This window comes from Tyto alba, unplaced genomic scaffold (genome assembly GCF_018691265.1).
Source record: "Tyto alba isolate M040663 unplaced genomic scaffold, T.alba_DEE_v4.0 Super-Scaffold_27, whole genome shotgun sequence".
In the NCBI taxonomy this organism is placed as follows: Eukaryota; Metazoa; Chordata; class Aves; order Strigiformes; family Tytonidae; genus Tyto; species Tyto alba.
In genome coordinates, this window is record NW_024881301.1 from 27,889,486 (window position 1) to 27,910,167 (window position 20,682).

The following is a 20,682-nucleotide window of genomic DNA, read 5'->3' on the forward strand; positions in this document are numbered from 1 at the left end:
GGAAAGGAAAGGAAAGGAAAGGAAAGGAAAGGAAAGGAAAGGAAAGGAAAGGAAAGGAAAGGAAAGGAAAGGAAAGGAAAGGAAAGGAAAGGAAAGGAAAGGAAAGGAAAGGAAAGGAAAGGAAAGGAAAGGAAAGGAGGAAGGAAGGTTGGTTTGAGTCATCTCCTGCTAGTCCTATAGCTGCTAGATGGATAGTGCTGTCCCTATTTGAGATGCTCTGTAACATTTCAAAAGGTAATAAAAGCCTATGTTTAAGTAATTTAATTCCTTCCACAGTGTGCTCTATCAGCAAACTACCCCTTCTTCAATAGCCTCAAGCTCTGGGAGTCTTTGTAGTCATGGAATAGGAGGAGATATACCTGCCTGAAACACAGATCCAGATGAGGCTTACAAATGACAGAGAATGGAGTATTTTGAAAGCTTCTATTATTCTGGATTTACAAGGAAGCTGCAAACCCTTTTTTTCTAGACACAGAGAGTTTCTCTTTAGTTTCTGTGTCAATAGGAGATTTTTCTACAATGGTGTTTGAAATCCCAGATATAGCTGCAGTTTCTATTCATGTATAGGAAGGGATTTAGGCTGAAAAGTGGAACTGTGCATAAGTGCCTCTCGTCATCCATCAGAAAAAAAATCATGTTGCCGCAGGATGTTGAAAGTGGGATATAGCGAACAAAAGGCTATGGAAAACCAAAATACCTCCATCATCCTCCTTAACACCCTGTCCTTCTCCTTGATCAGTGATAGGCAATCCTCAGACATTTTTGACACCTGCAAAACCATAAAGGAAGCAAAAAGTGGTGTCTCCTTTTGAAAAGGGTCAAAACTGACCCTATTTTCTTTCTCCCACATGTAAGAAAAAAAGAAGTGGTGTTTTCTTTTTTCAGGTTATGTCTTTTGTAGCTTGTTTCTTCCCAGGCCAAACTAGCTTAGATTATTTCAAACAAGTTCACACTGAGTCACTGTGGAACCAACAGAAAGATAAAAGGAGAATAAAAATTACTAGAGAGCTAAAAAGTGGAGAAATCAGCAGCTTTGGAAGTTTGCCCTGTGCTTGAAGGCACTTTGGTTATACCAGTACACAGACACAGACACACACTTTCCTGATCTACTGAAATGAGATGTCAGCAGCAGAAGCAAACAATAAACTTCAGAGAAATCTTCTATCAAATACATCAGCATTGGAAAAAATGTCACTAGGACACTCATGAAAAAAAAATCAAAAGAAAATGAGACCCACTGCTTAAAACATTTATCACAGAGCTGGGCCAGGCAGGCTTGTCTCATCAAGATTGCCTCAAAATTAGAAAATATTTTAAAATGTGAATGACATACTAAGTGGCATCTACTGGTCCATCATCTATGCCAGTGGTGTCTTTTCCTCACTCATAGTCTTTGCAAGGGCTGCTTCTACAGTTTCCACCTGCTCTCATCCTTCATTTCTTGCACAATCCACAGTGATGGAGAGATACAGGTGATGTTGCAGGAGCATCTGCGGTCCTCTCGGTCATTCATAGCAACTAACATCAACAAGACCAGTGAATGACACAGTTGCCTGTGTGGAGCAAACTGCAATTCTCCTGTCCTGCAGCTGAGGAGATCCTCTTCAGGGGTAAGCAGCAAATTATTGCCGTTCCTGATACCAGTCACTTGGGAACATAAACACCCATATACACACAGAGAGACGTGATAAATCAGTTGGGTTGCAGGTGATTCCAGTGTCTGTTAGCTGGATACCTTGAGCATGGGAAGGAAGCTGAATTTTGCATTCCTGCAAGGAGCAAACCAAACCACAGATCTACTCATCCCAGAGCTATGGAGGATCTGGTCTAGACCCAGATCGGTGCTCAACAATTTGCCAGTTCTAACCACTTGCCAATATCTTTTCACTGTTTCTTTTCCTTTTGTTTTCATTTAACCGTGTGTCAAAGCACTGAAGCAGCTTGCTGCTCTGCTGCAATTGCCAGCTACTTGAGTATATATGGCACAGAAGCAGTTTTGGTGCTTGGATAGGAAAATATTGTTGGTTGTATTGGATACTGGCAGATGGCAATTTCCCTCTTTCTGTCATCACATAACACATTTTCAGTGAGGTGTTTTAGCCAAAAAAAACGAAAACAGACCATGTGATTTAAGTAACCTGAGTTTGTTTGGACTAAACTTGACTCTCTTTCCCTGTCCTCACTATCCATCCTTACATCATTTCAGTTCCCCAGGAACTGGCCATGATGTCAACCCCAGCAAGCACACACTATCTGGGAAAATATTAACAGTTCCCTGCCAAGACCATCATCATGTGTAGGTACCCCATATGTAGGCATCATTTCTCTGTGCTTGTTTCCATTTCTCTTTCACTTTGGTGAAAAATGTCTTCTTGCAATATTTATTCCTTCAGTGAGCCGCATTGTTTTCATGTCCTGTGCTGAGTCAAAAAATGGCAGTATGTAAGGCAATTGTACACAGCAGGCAGTGCTAAAGGGTTGTGATATTAACCAAGTAAAGAACTACAGTGGTAGAAAGTGAGGGGTTGTTGTCCCCCCTGTGCTGTTGACAAAATGTTTTCTTGCGTGACCACATAGTTTCATTCCCAAAAAGCTCTGTCTGGTGTAGAAAGCGGATGGTACCCATTTTATGAGCAAACACTGTATTTTTGTTGTTCTTTCATTGTTTAATGGGCTATTTACCAAATGCTGTATAAACTCAGTTCTGAAAAAATGAGTTATTCTTTTCTTTGTGGGCCTTTATGTGGCATCTATGACTACAGTTCTCAACACTTGACAAACACTATTTTTGCCGAGCTCCTTTAGCTCAGAGAAGAACCATCCTTATTCCTGCCAAGAGAATCGAGGCAGAGAGTAGATGGAAGCTGAACCCCGCACCAGTACTGGTGTCCTGCTGACTGGTGGCACTGTCACCTCTCTCTGTGCAAGACCCCCAGCACCACAGGGGCCAGGCTGCCTCCCAGCCTCCGCCTCTGCACCTGCACGAGCCAGACATCACGGGCTCAGGCTCGGCACCCTGGCAGTAGTGACTCCACAGTCGATGACCACTGCAAAAGAGCTTAGCTTCCCTTCCTTCTTCAGCAGGGGCAGGGAGAGAAACCAGCCCTTGAGGACTTAATTCAGAAGCCTTGGCCATGAGATGGACCAGGGCAGAGGGGACTGTCCTCCCCCTGCATTCTTTGCTGTGCTGGTTTCCCACAAACTATTTTTTATTAGAGATCATAGAATGGTTTGGGTTGGAAGGGACCTTAAAGATCATCTAGCTCCAACCCCCCTGCCATGGGCAGGGCCCCCTTCCCCCAGCCCAGGGTGCTCCCAGCCCCGTCCAACCTGGCCTTGAACCCTTCCAAGGAGGGGGCAGCCACAGCTGCTCTGGGCAACCTGGGCCAGCGCCTCACCACCCTCACAGTAGAGAATTTCTTCCTTACTTACATCTAATCTAAATCTCCCCTCTTTCAGTTTCAAACCATTAACCCTCGTCCTATCCCTGCACTTCCTGAGAAAGAGTCCCTCTCCATCTCTCCTGTAGCCCCCTTTAAGTACTGGAAGGCTGATAGAAGATCTCCCTGGAGCCATCTCTTCTCCAGGCTGAACAACTCCAACTCCCTCAGCCTGTCCTGGTAAGGGAGGTGTTCCAGCCCCCTGATCATCTTCATGGCCTCCTCTGGACCTGCTTGAGCAGGTCCATGTCCTTATGTTGGGGGCCCCACAGCTGGGCACAGTACTCCAGGTGAAGGTCACGAGAGAGGAGTAGAGGGGGGGAATCACCTCCCTCAACCTGATATTTTAAAAGGAGCAACTCTGCAGACTGGTCAATTCTAGGTAGGGAATAAGACCAGAGTTCTTAGAAAAACACGGGAGATATGGTAGAGACAATCAGCAAGCTGGTTCATCACCACGAGGTAGGAAAGTGGAATAATTTCAAATTTCTTTGTTGATTTCAGTGATAACACAGATAAGGTTTGGCATTTCACTGTGAAATCTTATTTTTTCAATGTAAAAGATACAATTCTGTTTAGAATACAGATTAGTTCTATTCTTTTATTTATCACCTAATTCTAGGTAATATAACATGTCTTAGGTTTTTAAAATATGAATGGGCAAATGAAAGGCCCTTTCTCTTCCCCTTCACCATTGCTCAAGGATAAAACAAGGTCCTATTCACACACATGACTCATTCAAATCCATGTGCTACAGCGCTGGGCCTTCGGCACAACATCTTTGCTCTAATTTAGTACCTGAAGTCAAAGAAATGTCTTTCTAGGAAGGAGTAGGGTCATTACTGCTTTTCACATGAGTCATCTTGCACTAGGTCAGTAGTGGGGTGGGACGCCCATCAATGGGACAGCACCGTGGAAGCACCTGATCTGCATCTAGATATCTGTGAAACTTGCTGCACAGGACCTGCCTGTGGTGGTCACGGAGTAAAATCCTTGCAGACTAGGAGCTATGAGATCTGAAGAATGGCCCAACTGATAAATCACTCAAAAATGTCATTATCTGTTATTTTTCCCCTTTTCCTTCATTCAAAGCATTTTCTTTTCTTCCTCTTTTAAAGCGGACTGGAATAAAAAAACCAACTGAAACAAAACATTTTGTAAACATTTTGCCGTGTCAGACTTCAGCTTTACCCTAAATTTTGTATTCTTTCACGGCCAGATAAAATCAAACACATCATTATTTTTCAAGTAATTCTAGTAACTTTTGGCATGATTGGTACGACTTAGAACCAATATTTTGTTTCTGTAAAATTGATTTTTTCCCCTTGAAAAAAGTTTTATTAATTTTTTCTGGTTTATCCCATTCTATGTGCCGTTCTTTTCCAGTCACCCTGACAACAGCAAGGCTAAATGCTGAGCATCAAAAGGCTGCTTCTCTCATACAGCGCTATGAAAAGCCCCCTCAGCTAGCTGGAGTGATTACTGTTAGGCTGATTATTGCCTGATGACCAAATTGTTCTGCATCTAAAAAGAGGGTACAAGTATTCTTCTATGGGCATTCTTCTTAATGAGTCTACTCAGGACGCAGTTATCATTGACGATGTTGTGTTATCATTGAAGGGATCTGACTTGTCAAATTTTCTACTTTGAAATATTTGGATTTTTCTGAGCTAGACTAAGAATTCTTTGTTTTCCTGTGTGCACTCTCTAACCATCCGTTTAAGTTTTCCTTATTCCATGTGCTGTGGATGCATAGGCCAATTTAATGCAAGAAAACTTGTGTTGACAATCCATGTTATATTTCCTACATGTAGTAAATGTTAGTCCAGACCTAGAAGAACTGGACTCAGCTGCTTGAGGTATGGTCAGGTCAGGTTTTTTTAATCTGTGCCAGAACATCCACTCAAATATAAATAAAATAGAAAACTAAGTAGCTGAACTTCTGTAAATGAAACCAGCTACAGAAATGGTAAATACTCATTATTGTTATAGTGCTCTTTTACAACAGTATATGAACAAGTCTCTCCAAAGTGTAAACATAACACAACACTAGCAACATATACAAGACTTCTGAAAGCCTCCTTGCTTCATGTGACAACTAATGGGAGAAAGAATGAGCTGTATAGAAATAATTTCCTATATATTTCTTTCTTCAACCCAGATGTTTATTGTAACAAACAATAGATGCTATCAATATATAGGAATGCAGCCAAACATGCATTTAATTGCCTATGCAGAAAAGCTTGCCTGTTTCTAACGAGGGAACATTATAAGTGTTTATATGAGATGAAAACCTGGGGTTTGAGCTTCTGTTTCACATTATTAATGTATGCGTGCAAACACACACCCTGCTCTATTGTGTTTCACAGCCCTTCTATAAGGGAGCTGTATTGCCGGCCAGAATAACATGGGTATTCCTAGGGAAATGCCATTTCTGTAGAGAGCTGACGCCCACTGGCTTTCCGGGGACTCGGGGGCTCACCTCCCTAGTTCGGTCTCCGAAACATCGGCCCGCGTGCCCTCGGTACCCGGGATGCCGGGCCGCGAGTCGCTGGAGCGGCGGGCAGGGTGCGGATGCCGGGGCGGATGCTCCCTGCCGTGCCCCCAGCACATCGCAGAGCCACCAACCGCCCGGGACCCCGGCCCGCTCCGGAGCCGCTTTTCGGGTCACGCCTCGGGCGGCTGGCTGGGGAGAGCAGGCCGCCGGGGCACCCCGTGATGCAGGCGGGGACAGAGGTGGCGGCAGGGTGGCAGTTAGGAGCAAGCAGGCTCGGTGAGGCTGCGGACCGTCAGCTAAGCAGGTCGCCCAGGGTTCCTGCAGGCTCCCGAGGGCCTGGCCGCCCTCCTGCCGCAGCACCGCTCGGCATTCAGGGCCACAGCCGACTTAATGATAGCATCTGGGGAGGGACAGGCGTCTCCCCTGGTTTCTCTCTGGCTAACCCCAGGAGGCTGACGTCGTTTTGGCAGTGGAGGAGCGGCGGCTGACTCACTGTGACGCCGAGGGAAATGTGCCAGGGACACCTCAGGGTGATGGATTTGGGTTCCAGCAGCTTCTCCCTGTGCCTCCGACCACGAACCTCAGCAGCACGTCCCAGCTGGCCAGGGTGTTTTTATTACTTATACTTTTATTTTTAGAGTTTGATCTATACTAAAGCACCAAGTCCTAACCCCCACAAACAATTCATGATTAATGTCCCAAGCAGGGGAGACTGCTATAAAATTACAGATTGCGTTTTCAGTGTGAAGATCCTAATTTAGTGAGTGAAGTAACTGCCACTGATATCCCTGGTACTCCCAGCTGGAATGAGAGCAATAAACTCTTGAGGGAGAAAATAAAATATGAGGAACTTTGAGAAGAACTAAGTGACTAAACAGAAAAAAAAAGAAGGAAAGGAACTTTTTATGAGGTAGGAGTCTTGCACGCCGACTTTTTCCACTACCGTCTTAAGGATCCTGATGGAGCTGCTGTCACAGGTATGAACAAAATTGAACAAGACCAGGTTTTTGTACGTATACTAAAACAGAAATCTGATCAGGCATTAGGTTTCTTTTCTATTTCAAACACAAACCATTTCTTTAGCCCTTTCCTCAGTATTTCATTCTCTTAAACAAAACAGTTTGCGGTTGCATTATTTATAAAACCCAAGCAGTTTCCTCCATGTTTCTCGCTCACTTTGGTAGGAGTGTGTGTGTTACAGCATGACCTTGGTACGGGCTTCTCCTGCTGTGTTGGGGAATGGGTGCGTTTCCCCAAGGCTCTGGAATGCAAATGTCTCACAGGGGACCAGTTTGGTTTATTTTATAATGGTTTTTACAGCTGAGTAAAAGAAAAAGAAATGTGGCTTTTCACAGATCTAGAACTCTTCACATTCCTCCCAAAAGCTTAAATCTAGACCTCACTGGGGAAAATGAGAGTGAAGGTGAGCTGTGTAATGTGACTTTCTGATTCCACAAAGAAAATACCACATGTATTATGCATTCCCTAAGCAGCAAAATGTGAAGGTTTGACAGCGTTCTGTTCTGATTTTAGATTAGTTCTGCTTTGCCTCATAATGGTGAAAATATCTTCATTTGTTTATTTAAATACTCACTGAAACATGCACAAAACAAACAAGTAAGTGTATTTACATTCATGTCCTGTTGTGTCAATGTACTTATTTTTCTTCAAAACTGTAAATAAAAGCTGACACAACATTAATAAGATACTCTCGGTGTAATTAATATGAAGAAGAGACACGTTTCCTGAAGGAACACCTAATCCTTTTAATTTCTGTTTATTGTAGCAGGTTACTAGTAAACAAATCTGTGTTTATATTACTCTATGTAACCTGTGCACTGTTATTTCCAAAACAGGGCTCAGTCTTGCAAAGGCTTGCTACCATAGCTACGAGGCTACCTATACTTACAGCAAGAACTGTGTCCTCTTCTAATTTGCTTCTGTGGATAATCAGTGTGAGCATGAAAGAGCAAAGTCTCGGTATCTTACATGACTGAAAGAATAAACATTTTTTTAATGTGGCAGAACACTTTAAGAAATTAGAATAATATAAAGATATTTTATGATATTATTAGTAACAGTATATAGGTTTGATACACAGGAACGCCTTACCTCAGTATTTAGTATGATTATACCTGCACCTTGCTGTCCTGGTGTAGGCCATTGCTTTTTGTACAGTTAAATAACAACTGTGCATCTGGGAAAGTGGTTTTTACAACCTTCTGGGGACTTTCACACTATCGCAGGGATTCTGGTTGGTAACACACACCAGTTAAAACCAGCTTTTGCCTCAGTGGAGATAAGCAAGCTTAAGCAGCGAGGCTGGGAGGAGCCCTTCAGGCACTCTGTGGGTGCAAGGGTGGTTAATCAGTGCTCATATGACTTGGTCCTCTGCTAGCCACCTCTGAAGCAGCTATGATTGCCATTTCCCTCAATTCAAGGGGTTAAGGATGAGAAAAATTAATGGAAATTTAATGGAAAATGAATGCTGCTTATCTGGACATGGAATAATGCTGTTATTTATAAACACAGAAGCAGACAGAGAAAGTTTAACAGCAATATATTAAAGGAAAATTTAAATGCGGACTGCTTAGACAGATTTTTTTAATATTGAAAAGCCATTTTTATCAAAAAAATTGATCTGTCTGCCAGTCAGTCTAGAGATATTCAAAATGCAATTGTAAATATATTACCTTGAGATAGTGTCTGGTATTTCCAAAAAGCAATACAGGGCACAGAGCCAGTGAGTTGCAGGGTTTTGGTGAGGATGAAGTGCCTGTAACTAATGGATGCTGAGGGTCAAAACTTCTACACAGAAGAGAATCACTCTTGGCTTGACTGCAGGGGTAACTGTTTCACCTCAAGTAATTTCATACTATAAAATCATCATGGTGATCTGCTCAACGAGGTGACGGTCTTCATTCAGGTCTTTCGTTAAGGTTCAGCTATGTTGACATTACTGATATTAAAATCATACCCATTAATTAGTACTACTACCCTATGTTCCTTTCCAAAAGACTGAAAGTGACAGTAATTTGATGGTTACTTGTAGACCGGATTCTGCATCTGCTAAAACTATCAGGAATCAGTAAGTAACTGCCCTGGCAGTCCTGGTACTGTACAAAGAAAACCAGTGCCTGTGGTGTCATGAGCAAGCACTCTGCACCTTCTTACCACTGCACACGGCAATCTCAGCTTACCTCAATGCTATCGATCTACCAGAAAAACAGTCAAAAGCTGGAAGACTACAAAACAGCTTGTGTCAGATGACTACATTTTTATCTTACCAGCCTATCACACACCATCCAGGTATATTGCTAATACTTATTCCATCCACTGTCCCAAACATGATTCATTAAGGTTAACGATTCTTCTGTCTGCATGCATCAGTCATTCTAAGCTACATTAGTTCAACTCCAGTGTATCTAAGGACTTATCATTAATTAAATACAGCTCATACTGAGATGTGTAAATGTAAAGTGCTGTCTGAAGACTAACTATTAATAATTGTCTGATCCTTGTGAAAATTATAGAAGTACATCCATATTTCCACCCATCTGCCATCTTTGGGGGGAATAAAATTTCTCTATCGAATTTTATCTGAAGAGAGATGTATGTACGTCCTCCAGAGGAATTTGTTTCAGACACCTGTGTTCGGTGCAAGCTGCGTGTTGCACCACATAATCACCTTCTCTGTCTGATGCCCCATATGTGTGGGGCGCATCAATACAGTGCATGATCTTGGGAGCTGGGGTTTTCTCCTCAACTTTCTGGAAATACCAATGAAATATCATGAAATATCATGGGCTTGGTGTTTTCTCTGCTGTAATCGTGGTTTCAGATGTGATTTTGCCACATCTTGTGCATGACGGGGCAGTACAAGACAATTCTGCAGTCTACCTGCAAATAGCCAGTCAGTCCAAATATCACATCTCGCTTGCACTGGATATTACATACACTCACCTGTTAGAGAAACAAAACCAAAGGTAACTGTGAGACAGAACTTCTTCCTCAGAGAATAAGTAGCAGTGGAAAAGAATCCAACAGAGAGCTTATTGTTAAACCATTTCCACACTTCAGACCCAAAGTTGGCTGCTGAGGATTTGCTGAGATGACATGCACAGACCGTTGGCTTTAAGGATATTTGTGGAGGAGTGTAGCACTGTATTCCAAAGCCATTATGATTTCTGTAGGGATCTTGTTTCAGGGGATATTACTACAAGGTTGAAGGAGTCAGTGTTTGGCAAGTCAGAGCTGCAGAACTCCACAAGTGACTTCAACAGAAAGGAATCTGATTTTGTATTTTCCTTTCAAACAGTGCAACATTTATAAAAAATATTAGCTCTTGGAAGTATATTAAGAATACTACTTCATCTAGGGAACCCTTAATCTTGTTGTGGGCTGGCAGGACATGCCCCATTTCCACTTCTTTTCCTGGCCATGATGTCCACTGGAGTAGAGAACACTTCCAGCAGACTTTAGTCTAGGGAAGACACTTCTACATAGAAAGCCTTGATGGGAGATAAGTTTGCAAAGGAATAACCAGCACCAAGAACTAGGAGAAAAATGTGTTCTCAGGTTTGTTTTTTTCTCTTCCTTTCCCTCATATCTCATCACATGTTGATGATTTGTTCTGACAGTTGATGAGCTGATGAGAGTGTTAAAGTCTCCTCTCCACTTGAAGAGAGTTTGATGGAGCTTTGCTTCTATTTTCAGTATCAAAATCTCTCCTGTACCACACTGCTGATCTCTACTGGTCATCAAATCCTTACCCAAATCAATATATACAGTAGACTGGTAGACATCATCATTCATATGTATTTTTTAAAAATTATATAGAATAGTAGATAAAAAGGTAAGAATGATAAATTAATGCTATTCACAGGATATATAAAAACATTTTACTGTGTATTTGCCACTACTGCAAATATTAGGTATGTATATTTGAACTAAGAACTAGCAGATTCCCTTTTAAGTAAGTGAAATTTTGCCTTCCTTTGCTGTGTATGTCATAAAGTGTAAAATTTCTTTGCTTACATTTCCTACACTACTAGATCTTGAAGAAGAACTTCCGATTTGTTGTTCAACTCAAGAATCAGTATCTTGTTTATAGAAATATATTCTTTAGTTAATTCAATAAAATCCATAGACTTGTAAATCTAAGCATCCTCATACTATTAAAAAGAAGTTAAATAGTTGTTTTAAGTAGCCCATTACAAATCCAATCTTAATGAGCAAAGTATTGTTAGTGGATCTTTTACTGATTTTTGTATGTGTGAATTTTATTCTCACAGTGTTGAAATAGTAAATCTATTCAGTAAAATAAATAAACCTTTAATGAAATCTAAAGCTTCCATATATCTTGCAAAACAATCTTCAAGCACATTTGGGTTTATATTGTCACAGGTAAAACCCATACCTGAATGGGAGCAGATGATGAGACAACAGAGAAGCACAATTGCTACCACTGAGAAAGTGTTTAAGCTACAAAGGCTGTGAGTGAAATAGGTTTGACAGAAAGGAAAAATTAAATGTAGATCTAGCATCAGGAAGGAAGAAATATACAGTGAACAACTTCCTGAGACTACTAATATGTAACAAGTAAGTTTTAATATGGTCTTTTTGTACATTTTTCATCTTCTTTATTACAATTTTGGTTATGATTTAGATTCTAGGCTGTTCCCCTCCAAAATCCAGACAAACCACTTCATTGCGTATTTTATAATAAATATGACTGGGAAAAGTCTTCAGTGAAAAAGTTAGTTTAAAAATATTCTTCAGCGGATGATATTTGTTTTGGTAGTTGTTACTCACTGCTTCTCAAAGCCCTGAGGAATTCATTAACACTTTTTCAGCTAGTACTTTTTATCTTTCAGCAGTTCATTTCTTTGTACTGTTGATACATGTGTTTGTGGGAGTGTGCAGAGAATAAATACTATGCAACAAAATACTTTAAAAAGAGAAAAAAAAATAAGTGAATTAACCAAGTGTTCAATGAAATGGCAAATTAATCTCACCCTTTGTAAATATGTGTTGTGAAACTTAAATAGATTTGCACTTAGGGATATGGTTTCTCTCTTTTTTGCTTCACCACCACCAACACCTTACAACGCATTTTCTTTTTGTGGGATGTATCTACAGAAATCTTTTAAAGTCTTGCCATTTGCCTTTGATCCATGTATTTGCTTGGTGAATCTCATCCAATCTTCATCTGATCTCCATGCTCTGCCCTGCCCTTGCTTTGGCTCAGGGTCATCTGTCCTCAGCTCCTCTCTATCTCTCGTTGCTCCTGTCCAGCAGCAATGTCTCTCTCATCTCTGTCATTGTTTCTGTCCTGGGCTTTTCTCCTTCCAGGTCATTTCTCCCTGCTCTTGGTGTTCTTGTCCCACCAGTTTCAGCTGCTTCTCCCACTCTTGTGGCCAGGCAGCCCTACAGTTGCTGTGTCTTGCTTGACTTCTTCTACAAGTCCAGCTCTTGTCCCATCTTCATTTAAAACAGAAATTTCTCTAGTCAAGGGTGCCTAGGATGAATGGAGAGCTTGGAACTTGCCTGGGGCAGACAAATGGGAAATAATGGAAAGTAAGGTTTTACGATGGGACTTGCGGAACAGCTTTTGTGCCGGGAAATGGACCAGCATTTATATGTTTATAAAATAATTTATATAAATATTTTACTATTACTTTTTGTTTAGCTGCATTTTTTTTGCTGCTTGGACTATCATCACACAACCGTATGTGTTCCCACTGGTTCAAAAGGAAATGGGCATTTTTGAAGGGATTTGAAATGCAGGTTAATCACATAGGCACATACACACAATACGTGCATGTGCTTAGGTTAATCCTGATTTATTATTTTAAAGAAGAATTCTGTGGTTTAGATGTAAGTTTTTATGATTCATTCACTGGCTCTTTTATTTATTCATGTAGTTTCACTCTGCACCCTCAAGCTATCACAGATATTTTATATGATGGTACTTAATTGTGTTCATCCACCAGAAATGCTGATTGAAAATTAAAATGTTCCTGCTCATTTCTTCCTGGAGATATGCACATTGAAGATTAATAGATCCATTTTTATTATGTACATGAAAAAAACAGATCTCGGTAGCATGGTGAAATGCTTAAATTAATAGTTCTATAACCAGAAATCCTACCTGAAGCAGTTAGTTTAGGTTTTAATGGGTGTCCCACTTTAGCCATGATCAGCTCACTAACAGTCCGAGTACTTGAGCTTTATCTTCATTATTGGTTTAACAAACTGATGAAAAAAGGATCAAGCTAAACACATGTAAACCTTCCGTGAAGATGTGCTGAAATTCATTAGAGGCAAGGTTACCCATTAAGCAAGGGGTAAAGTGCCTTACATGGCCTTCGTGTCAGTGAAGACTGTTCCTGCATTTTCCTGGGAAAGGAAGAACGGAAGCAGAATGAGGGATCCCACAACATACTGCATTAGAAGAGTAGATGAAGGGTGTTTTCATTTTAACACAATGCACTGCAATATGATGGTGCCTGTTGAGTGAGTTGAGCAGACATCAGGGCTGGTTAGGCTGTCCTCAGTCCTCTCTCTCATGTCCACAAGGCTGGCCTCAAGGAGCGGTGGGAGCAGTCTCTTGTTGCCTCTCCTCTCTGCCTCCTCTCTGGAGAAGTGACGGCTGCACTCCCTTCCCTTACAGAAGTGGACCAAGGGGTTTGAGGGGGACCCTGCAAGGTGTGAGTGCCCTGGGTTACCTGACAGCAAGTATTTCCCTGGTGACTGGCATCCTCCCTGATATAAAGAAGGGAAGAGAAAAATGAGCCTGAGGTTCACAGATCTCCTTGCTCTTTCATGGCTGAGGGAAGTCACATCCCAATTTCAGTCTCAAAGGGAAGGATTTGTTCACTTTTCTTTCTCTGTTGAGGCTCAAGGGGAGAAGCTGTGATTGGGAGGGAGTACTAGAGGCACAGACTATAAGACAAGTATATCATGGAATTATGACCTAAACTCATGACCAGCTGAAAATCTGGGGCCTTCCTGAGCACCTAGATGTGGTATTGCCACTTTTGTCTTTAACTCACCCTGATCTCCATAGTCTTACCAGGTTGAGTTGGGGGAAAGGAAAGGAATATTTGGTATAGCTACACATTTAACCGCAGGGACAGCATGCCTTTGACCTTGAAAAACAAGAGCAGATTGTTTGCTTTTGAATTAGGCCTTTCCTAGTTGGTAACTGAATGTTGGGTGTCTTCAGCTGCCAGTGAATTAATTTATGCCTGAATTAAAATAAAAAGGAGTTAACATCGCAGGTTCTCCCAGGTAGATGTCAGTCCAAAGACTGGGTTCAGTGTGTTGGGAATGCAACAATTGACTGTGAAACCCCTACCCTGGAAATAAATTTGGTCCCAGATATTGTGTGTTTCCCAGTATTTCAGTATTTGAATATTTCATATTCTGTGACACAGTCATGTACTGTCTTCTCATGCCAAATCAGGAATATTGATAGACTAATAGAAAGGATTTTGTTGTTCTTTGGATTTCTCTAACCCAGTTGCATAAGATTAGTCATGACAGTCTCACACTAATAGAGTTTTTACTGGAAATATAATTCTTATGCTTGGAATTATCCTAATATGTGTGAATTGTCTTCTTTTGCTGCAATAGGTTTGTCTGCTGGCCACAGGCAAAGAAAATCAGGAAGAAGAAATCCCCTTCTGAGTTCCAGAATCAAAACAGAACACTGGAAAAAACTGTTTCCATATTTTTATGGTTTGCTCTCAGCTCTAACATTGGGACTAACAGCCATATACCATGTAGAAACAAAGGCATGTAAAATAACCCGAGTACAAGATAGAAGTGGTTTTGATAGCTTCATTTGGAATTACACCAAACTACACAGAAGCAGCATGATACATATTTGCAAATGTTAAATATTTTAGAATTCAGCGCCTCTCTCTTCTCTATACGCACATGCATCACAGCTGTGAAAAAGTGACGTTAGTCATAAGTTCAAGCCTCATGCTCAACATTCCCCAACTGGCAAGTTTTTAATTACATTAACATTCACATTTGCTTGTTTCCATATTCCTAAAATGAAGATTAATTTTCATCATGCCAAAGTTCCGAATGTCACAGAATTTCTGTAGTCATCATTCACAATACTTGCCAGGAAGTAATAGTGAAAGTGATTCCAGCTGTTGGTATGGAAGTCTGGAGGCTGATCAGGAATAATTGCAAGATCTTCTGAGAAGAAATATATGGTTTTAACCCACTGTCTTGAGATGTACAATTTTATAAACCCTTTGCTTAAATTTTGAAGTAGCAATGTGATTTCCAAAAACTGTAATGCATGATTTGTTTCTAATTAGTGTCTTCAGTCAGTAGAATTGCTGGGGGTATATCAGTAGATAAAAAAGGTAAGTTGCTATAAAATGAGAAAAAAATAAAATTGAAAGTTCTGATTTGTGAGTAAGAATTTTACTCTGTGGTATAATCTGGGTGGAGGGGGATTCATGATTTACACTAAAAGTAAAGAAAAGAACTTAAAATACAGTAGCTGCTTTATTAATGTAGTTATTAATTTATGTTTTATTATGCATACGAAGAAAGATGGATTATCTCATAAATATCCTTTCCTAAAGACCATGCAGTAACTGAATGATGAATGAGGCAGTGGTTACAGCAGCAAGCAGGAATAGGAAAATTGTTGTGCAGAACAAGGTAATGAACACCCTGGATTGAGAAACAACATCAGAGACTCTGCATTGCTGTTGTGGCTTTCAACCTTTCGATGCAACTGCAGCTGCTTTCCTGTTTCTCATTGTTTCTTGTTGAAGATGAATTACAGGCAAGCTTAGCAAGCTCTTGAAGTCCAAGTGACAGCGAAGCAGACCAGGTAACAGAAAGCTTAACAACTGCTACGTCAGCTCCGTGTGTTGATGTACGATGAGCATCTGAGCTGCTGTTTCAGCCCCTGTGAAATCTTTCTACAATATGGATATTTGATGTCATTTTTTTTTGGTCAAGGACAAAATCTAAATGCCGGTGGCGGTGTCTCAAACACCTGATGTTTTCATGAGGAGAGGGCTAAAGAGGCCATGTTCTGCTAAGGCTTGGATGTGCTGCCAGCGAAAAGTTCAAACTTAGTGCCAAAGGCACTGGGGCCTTTAGGCAGTTGCTGCAGGACGTATTTGTTCCAAAGCCAGTCTTAGGCAGATGCGGGCTGTCCCTGCGGTTGTATGAAACCCCACGTAGCCCAGTCAGCCTTCACCCCACTGAGTTGCATCATCCCATGAGACTGCCCTGCACAGGCATTTGTTCTGAGCTGACAGAAAGGTGGTTCAGCTGTTAAATTACCTTGCCCGGATGGGCTCCAGGTGAAGAGAAAAGTGCTGCAGGCCGTTCTCATGGGGCTGCTTGCATGTGTTAACTCGGTCCCTTGTGAAGCAGTAGCTCCTGGTTCCCGTGTTTGCTCTGAGTGACCCTTTGCTGGGACTAAACTCCCACAGGCGCTTCACCCTGGGGGCATGGATGCTAGGCAGAGGCACCACAGGAATCAGTCAGAAAGCTGAGCACCGAGAGGGTGGAAAGACAAGGCTTTGGTCTGAAGCTGTGCAGTAGGAGAGAAGAAATTGGACATGTTCCTGGATCAGCACTTGGGAAGGAGGTGGTAGCTTAATTTTTTTTTTGTATAGAATAATTTAGCATCACACTTCCTAAGTGTAGCTCGGACTTTACTTCTTCTTTCCCACGGTGAAACTTTCACAGGCAAAACCACCAGAAGATGGTTATTTTCAGACATTGATCTTAACCAGCTCTTGTTTATTGACAGCAGTCAAGTTCAGTGACTACCTGCTGCTGTTGCATCTCTGCTGCTTTGCCAAGGCAGCTTCTGCCTACCAGCCATCCCCTAGACAATGCAGGAGTGTTTGCTGCTCAAAGGAGATTTGTGCTGCTCCTGCAGTGCGTCCCCTGCTTCGTGCTATCACCAATTTGCAAGCTTTAAGTAAGATTCTTCTCTATGTATTTGATCTCCTTTGGCCCACAGACAGCAGAGGACTTCTGTCCTTCCAGGCTGCCCCCTCAGCAAGGCAGTCTGGCTATTGCTCTGCACCAAGCCGCTCCCTGTCAGAAGGGGTGCCTCCCGCCTTGTGCTTTCCTGCTCTTTTACTTGCATTACTGGAAGGCAGGCACAGGGACCTGAAACTGCAACTCAGAAGAGGGAATAAGACATCATTTTCAGCATCGATACACTTAGATCAGCTTAAACTGACATAGAAATTACACCCTCCATAACAATACAAGTTTATTCCCAGGTACTTAGCAGAATGGGTCCATTTGAGCTATAACCTTGTTTGCAGGGGAGGTCACATTGTAACAGTGTGAAGTTTAGTTTTTGATCTGTCCATTACTGATAGCATGCTGGTTTATGACTATTTCACCAATTATCTTCCCCCGAGTATGTTCATGCCTAACGGAAGTACAAGCATTTCATTGCCACCACGGCACCACAGTCCCTGGTACTGTCAGGGGCTGCTGAGCATGTTGACACTAATGTCAACATCACGGCCTCATCTGAAATTCAGCAATTCCCATGCACAGAGGGATTGCGAAGGCTGCCTGGATCAGAGCTGACTATCAAAGCCCACTGCTGGATCAAGATTACTCTGTGCTGGAAGGAATCTCAGCTGCTGGCTGAAGATCATTTTGTGCTGCTTGTATGGAGGAGAGGGATTTATAAGGAAGCTGTACTTTTTGATCATTTGGACAGAGCAGGGAGGGATCATAAAATCATATCTTCATTAAGCAATTTAGGAGTAATTGATTGCTTGCAAGAGGAGCAATGAAACCATTTTAAGAACCTCTGTTTTCAATCTGCTTGTATGTTGCAATCAAAAGGTATAATAAATCTGTGTGGGGGCTTGATTGACAGTCTGACTTGCATTACGTCTTGCTGGAATAGCATAAATGTTTGAACTAGGCCTAGTTTACCTATGTTAAAGACTGTAAAACATATGATGACTTTGTGGAATCGGCGGCAAGCACTTCATACTGGTTGGACACAAACTCCCTGTATCTCAGGAGATGCCCTGAGCCTGAAACCACAAACTGGTACCATTTGTCCCTGTGAAAAGGCAACCAGCACAGTCTGTTTGAGATAGATCCGCCCCAAATCTCTTACAGTTTCTCAGAAATGCACTTATGTCATCCCTGGAGCCTGTTTGGGGGAAATAAATTTACTTAAAATGTATGGAAAGTATTTCCAAAATGTAGATAAAATATACAATGCTCAGTGTCACAAACTGGGCGAGGTTGTTGCAATATATTTTCCAAGACATTTGGGATTCAAATACATACCTGGTGAGGTCTGCAGAGGTATCACAGTGAGCTGAAACCCACAGAAATAGATTACAAGCTATTTAAGTACCTCAGAAAACCCTCCTAGATGCATAATCAGTTTCTTCAGAAACCCAGTGCTTCCAGAAATCTTCCCCAATTCTCATGGCTACAAATGCCTATACAATGCAGGAAACAGCTCCAAGACAAAGGAAAGGAATTTTCTGTAAACCAGTTCCTTCTCCTAAGTAATTTGGATGATCAGAGTGAGTTTCAGTATCTGAGCCATTACTGGTAAATAGTTGAGCTCCAGCCTTCAGGATAGTGAAATGTTTTTTGAAATCTTCCAGCCCATCCCTCTGTACAAGAACATTTATTTTTTTGTTTTTATTCTCTTCTTTTTTAAAAAAATTTGTAGAGTTTTTCCTTTACAGAAGGATCAATACAATATTATAAGCAATAACTGCATAATTGAGACTTTGATGGGGAATGTAAATACAAAGCCACTTAAAGTGATCTTTATTCCACTGGACTGTATTGGTTTGTCAGATTTATTATTGGTTTACAATATTTTGGCTTCATTTCTCTGTCTTCAGTAACTGTGGCATCTAAGGGTTCCCCTCCCCTACCATCACATCATTAACATCCTCCAAAAAAATCTAATGTACAAGCTCTGCCCCCAGATTAATGTCTAGTGACAGAGAATAGCAATGAGTAGTTAGTTAGTAATCCTTATAATTATGGCTTGGAAAACTGGCTGCTGAGCTAAGCCATGTGGCCTGAAGCTATAAAGATACAGATTTTTTTGCCTCCAGCAGCCGGTGAGCACTGAGCAAGACAACTACAGAAAATATATTTTTTTCAAAAGCTTTATTGCTTGTTATGTTTGGAGGATATCAGAACGACCTGCAAAATCAGAGCTGGTTTAGTAGCTTAACTAATTGTAATAGGGAATAAAATCCTGGATTCCTTCTGATTTGGGTCTTTAGTGATGATCTGTAGTCCTGGATGGATCTAAGGTAGAAGGTGGCACTGGGCTGACTCTGTTAGCAAATGTCAGATCTAGCAGGATCCTGCCTGGTGCTGCAGAGAGTAGCAGAAATTATGAGCTAATTCAGTAAGGCCCTTTCTGCTCAGCCACCAGCCAAAGCCAAAAATCATTAATGGAGATGAACAGAAGGGCCAGATGGTATTGCCTGAGTTATAGGGACAGCTTTGGCCAGTGTACCTCTAACACTGGGACTACGCTGCTCCCACCCCAAACCACAAGTTGCCTAAGCACAGAAGAAATTGAGAAAAAATGGGATACGAGACATTTCTATGTTGAATGGTCACCCTAGTTTCAGGGGAGACAAGTTAATAGGCCATTTTTACTTGATAGACTTTTTATTTAGCATTTGTCATGGAAAGCACATGCTACCGGTTAGGTTGTTGCTAGTGCTGATACAAAAAATTATTTTAGCCTTGTCTGACAGTAAATACCAGGATGAGATTTTGCCATGCTGCAAGGATGCCTCAGACTAACTTGTTTGTATTTACTTGTTTGGAGACAGGAGGGACACAATCTTAGCTGACACAACTTAGCCATTTCCAAAAGTGAGATGGAAATTCTGGAAACCTTTCTCTGAAAAGCTCTACCATGTTAGTGCTCATGGACCAGCTTAGTCATGTTCATTGTGTGTAAAATGCTTTTTAATGCCTAACCTGCACAGGACTCAAAAATATCCACCTCTGGTAAGATGGTGAGGTGGAGAACCACCCCACCTGGATGGGACATATGAGCAATGGTGTCGTACAAGGGTTTTGTTTAGAAGGTGACCTTGTGCTCTTCAGCATGACTTCACTTCTTGGCTAACTCTCCAGCTTTACTTCACTCTTTGAGTAATGCTAAGCCATAATGACTGGTGCCTGGCTTTTTCCTCTCACAGCATTGCTCTTGTTGACTAAATGTCCAGAAGACAAGTTTCCTTCCTACCTCACCTTACTGCGTTGCACTTAGCAAGGTTACTTTTTAAAGTCTGGTGTCAGCTCAACACCTTTCCTAGAAACCACAGAATGCCACTCATAAGGGAATTGGTGGAAAAAGGTCTACTGATGCCCCATGCAAAAATGTTGTAGACAGAGCATCTATCTCACACTGAGATGCCTTTGTAGTCTTTGCGCGATGAGGAATAAAACATTACTCCTTCGTCTCCCTAGATAATGGCAGCTTTTAAGTAATACAGTACTCTTGAATGGACTGAGGTTTATTTCTTTTATTTTAGTATGAATATCCAAGCTAAGTATGATTTGTTTGTTGTAAAGTTCAACTTATTTTTTAAAAGAAGATTGACACATTTTCACCCCATCAAGGTTATATCTGAATTTTGTGGCACCGAAGCATATTGTCTGATTGTTGAAGATCACAACCTGCTGGAAAAGGCATCCTGTGGT